Below are 4501 nucleotides of genomic sequence, written 5' to 3'. Positions count from 1 at the left end.
ATTTTCTTTCACAAAAAGAGGGCTACTAAGAAGTTACTATTTTTAAAATTAAAGCTGAACTTTTTCTTTGCATTTTTAATTAGGGGCCCAGCAGGCATAAAAATTGTAAAGATAGTGCTGATCTGAACTCCCCTGCTGTCCTTCTCTCAGTATTGGGCTGACATACGTCCTATATTTGAATTTCTTGATACTTGTGGGAGTCTGGATCTGAATCCAGATCTGAACTTTATAGTTTAGGCTTATGTCAGCACAAAGATAATCTCATCACAGTCAGCAAAATCCACACTCCTGCATGCTGCTCACACCTGTAGGTTTCAAACCGCCAGACTTTTGTTCATGTATGTAGTTTCTTGGAAGCCCAAGCTGTAGTTGAATGAAAATAAATTATTAGGGTGGGTTAACGTTTGCAGGACTGAGCCATTAAGTACGGGAGAGAAAATAATGTAAAATATTTCTGTGCCCTATTTTTAAATGCAATTCTCAGAAATCCCATGTAGCATTAGTTTGAAATTGGTATTTATAAGTGATGCCCACTGTGTCTCTGCTCCATGCCAGACTGGCAAATGCTTGAATGTCTTTTAGCAAAAAATGCAAGCAAGGTTCTTTGGGTAGATGTGATATCTTTTATTAGACCAACTGAGTAGTTGGAAAAAAGACTTTGAGTCTGATAGTGTCATTCCATTGGATTCAGAAGAAATAGGCTGATTTACACCAGAGGGGGATCTGGCCCTATATGTCTTCTGTTGTTTCTTTCTCTTTCTCTTGTTTGATTTTTCATTCCATTACTGACAGCCTTAAATGCTTCCCTATAAACAAATAAAAAATCCATTTATTGTGTCTTTGGTATCAAAGATAACAATAGGACTTGTTTTTACATCTCTCTGTGGTACAATATACAGGCATTGCCAAAAGCCATCCACAAACACTACAAATGCAGGGATCGAAAACATATATAAACATTTAAGTTCAACCTTTTTTTTCTCCTATAAGAGTTTATAATAGCAACAATGAACTTGACCCAGTGCATTTCCTGTGGGGATAAAGTGACCTGCAGGGGTTAATGGCCCATGGCTTTGCCTTGGGCTATCATCTCACCCAGCCGGTGATTAATCCTGAAGAAATGCCCTGAGCTCCCATCATTATCCCTTAAATGGAGCTGTTAGAATTCAAAATGATTTTGGAATGGAATTCACCACTACCCTGTGCTCCATTCACTACAGCTAACTTGATTGTGCTGTAGCTGTGTTGCACTTGCATAAATTGCCTTGAGAGTAAATAAAAAGAGATTAAAGGGCTGAACGAAAGAAGGAGGGTACAGCTGGTTTAAAGGTGAGGCATTTTGAACTTCATTGCAGAGTCTATAATAGTAGTATGATGCAGCTGCTGAAGCAAATGAGAGAACAAGAAAGTACCACAATATTTACTGCATGCAGGGACTTTCTATGCACAGGGATTGTACTTAACATCTTTTAGGGTGTCTTTTATTTGTTTTGGGTTTATTTAATTTGTTTTTAGTAGCACCCTTAATATGCACATACATAAGAACCTTTGGTCCCTGTTCCTAAGAGCTCACAGTCTAAAAACTTAAGCACTTGTGGCATTTTCCTATATACCACATATGGGAGTATTGGGAATGCTGCACACTGAGGTGGCATTATATAGTTTTCAAAGCCAAACCTGAAAAATGTAAGCACAACTGCTGTATGTTCCCAAAACATAATGTCATCTTTGCATACTACCCCAGATACCTTTTCAGAGTTATAGCTTATAATGATTTAACTCCTGAAAGGGCAATGTTTTTCCATAGTTCAGTGCTCTTTCTGGTAGTTTTCCACTAATTGTATATAGCAAAATCATGCCTGTTCTGGCTGAAATTTTGTAAACACAAACATCAGGAAATTAAAAATTATGATTCCCAGTACAACCTTAATTTGGCCCCTTTGTTTATCTTCCACTAATCTATACTGTATTAATCTTAATGACTTGGGGCTAAATTCTGGCTAGCTAGGGAAGTATAATACAATTCACCCCTGCCTTAAACTGGGAATTGTCCTGTGCTCATTTTCACAAGGCCTTTCCCTTACCTGGGTGGGATTCTGATGCATGGAACTTCCCATTCCCATTCTCTAAATGCTTGTATATATGTGTAGCTTTGTATTATATGCATGTATACCTAAAGGCCAGTTAACTTCCTTGTTTTTCACATCCCATTACATTGCTTTGTCATTCCTATTAGTGAGGACTTGCACACAATCCCTGTGAAAGGTTTTGGACTGATGATTGGGATATCCATCTTCTCCTGTGTGCTTCAGCAACAGGGCAAGTAAGTACTGTGTACTGCTATACAAATTATTACAATTTGGTATGTAATTTGTATGTTGTGAGAAACATTATATGGATTGAATATGGGATCAGAATCAGATGGTTCTTGATTGTGAGATCAGCTGTGCATGGACATATTGTGTGGCTGCCTCACCTGAGAGGAATCACTTAAGAGGATTTCAAGTTTAGAACAGGCACAGTGTTTTCACTCTATCTTTGTAAAGCACTTTGAACCACAGGAGCCCCAATCAAGAACTCAGATCCCAGAAGCTATTGTAATATCTGTAATGGGAATAGCTTCTATATGATTTGGTTTCCTCATCTGTGAAATGGTACTAATATTTGTTTACCTTCTTCAGAGCAGTCTGAGGAGTGTTAATATTTATACAGTGAATTAAAATATCTAACTAGCTATATCATTAAGTGTTAGTGGTAGGAGGCCAGGTCATCAGCTGGTGTAAAGTGACATAATGCTATTGAAGTCAGTAGAGCTTCACTGGTAACTGCCCTCTTTGCTGATTCAGTTGGGGACTGCCAGAGCAAACAGCATGAGTTGCTACATGCCTCTCCAGCAGGGAGCTGTAACAATTCTTATCCTCTGTGGTTTGAGTACAAACAGGTCATATAACACATTCGCTCACCAGTAGGTTGCTACAGCTACAGAGCAAAAAGCCAAAGTAGCCTAGTTATGGTTGTCCATTCCAGAGTAGACTTTGGAGTAAAGATAGTATGTACTGGTGACTAACCAAAAAGATCAGCAGTGGCAGTGGCAGCAATCCCTCAACTTGAAAATGATTTCTATTGTGGCTCATTGATGACTTGAGTCATAAGCAGGGATCCTGGTGAAAATTCTCTGATAAAACCCCCAAAATTCATGATTAAAATAAAAGGCCCCGCACAGCTCCCCACCCCTGCTGGCCCCTCACTCCCCACAACTCTGCTTGTGCCCCTCGCCCCGCACCCACAGCCCCTGCCCCCCATCCCTGCCTGAGGGGGCCCCCAGCTGCCAGGGCTATAGGGCCAGGGCCCCAGGTCTGCAGCCCCCTGCCCCTGGCAGGAGGTGGCAACTGCTGCAGCAGAACAAAGCCTAGCTTCTCCTCACTCCCCCCACCCCATTTGCCTGCTGGGGGCTCAGGTGGGGAGGGGTCAGCTCCCCACCACTGTGCGCACCCCTAGGAAGGCAGGGGGGACCCATGCCCTCCAGATCAGTGCATGGGGTGGTGGCAGGTCAGGCTGCCCACCATGGGCTCAGGCTCCCACCCTGCTGCCCTCCCCTGGGGCCTCCATAGCCTGGTGGGTGTGACCTGGCACTGCAGGACACAGCAAGGCCACGCAAGAAAGCTGCCCCACCTCCCTCACCCCTCAGACGAGTTGCCTGTGGCCCCATACCACTCCCTGCTGGGACCCTGCGGCTGTGCATTGTGGCCCTGGGCCCCAATCCCCAGGGACCAGGACAGCTCTCCCACCACAGGTAGGGGCAATCTTGGGGATAGCACTGCCAGGCCTCAGGTCTGTGCAGATGTAGTCAGGGATCTTCTGGAGGGGCTGGATGTTTTTAAATCTGCGAGCCCTGATGCCCTCCACCCACGGGTGCTGAGAAAGCTGGCAGGGGTCATTGCTGTGCCCTTGGCCCGGCTGTACAAGCAATCATGGTCCACAGGAGATTGGAAACTAGCTAATGTGGTCTGCATTTATAAGAAAGGGAGAAAGGAGGACCCAGGAACCTATAGGCCCATAAGTCTCACATCAGTCTTGGGGAAAATCCTTGAAATAATTATCAAGGATCACATCTGTGAGGGGCCAGCAGGGGAGATCATGCCCAGAGGAAATCAACATGGGTTCATCAAAGGCAGGTCCTGCCAGACCAACCTGATGGCCTTTTATGACCAGGTAACTAAATCCCTGGATGATGGTGTTGCCGTGGAAAGAAGGCCTTTGACACTGTCTCTCACCCCATTCTCATTAATAAATTGAGTGACTCTAACATTGATGCCTACACAGTTGGACGGGTCAGAAATTGGCTGATGGGGCACACCCAGAGAGTGGTGGTGGATGGGTCATACTCCACCTGGCGGGATGTGAACAGTGGGGTCCCCCAGGGATCAGTTCTGGGGCCCACGCTGTTCAACATCTTCATCAGTGACTTGGATGAGGGGGTGGAAAACACGTTGTCCAAGTT

General features: G+C 44.4%; 1 long non-coding RNA gene across 1 annotated transcript in view; it reads left to right on the top strand.

The window, feature by feature from the left end:
- The first annotated feature begins 2241 nt into the window (after positions 1-2241).
- Positions 2242-4501, top strand: part of LOC112549686 — a 7500-nt gene continuing 5240 nt past the window's right edge. Inside the window, exon 1 of the long non-coding RNA XR_003093200.1 lies at positions 2242-2323. This is a non-coding gene — a long non-coding RNA (uncharacterized LOC112549686). The remainder of the gene's footprint in view (positions 2324-4501) is intronic.

This window comes from Alligator sinensis, unplaced genomic scaffold, assembly GCF_000455745.1.
Source record: "Alligator sinensis unplaced genomic scaffold, ASM45574v1 scaffold221_1, whole genome shotgun sequence".
Classification (NCBI taxonomy): domain Eukaryota; kingdom Metazoa; phylum Chordata; order Crocodylia; family Alligatoridae; genus Alligator; species Alligator sinensis.
Note: the sequence above shows the minus strand (reverse complement) of the source record. Positions and strands in the feature narration are given on the sequence as shown.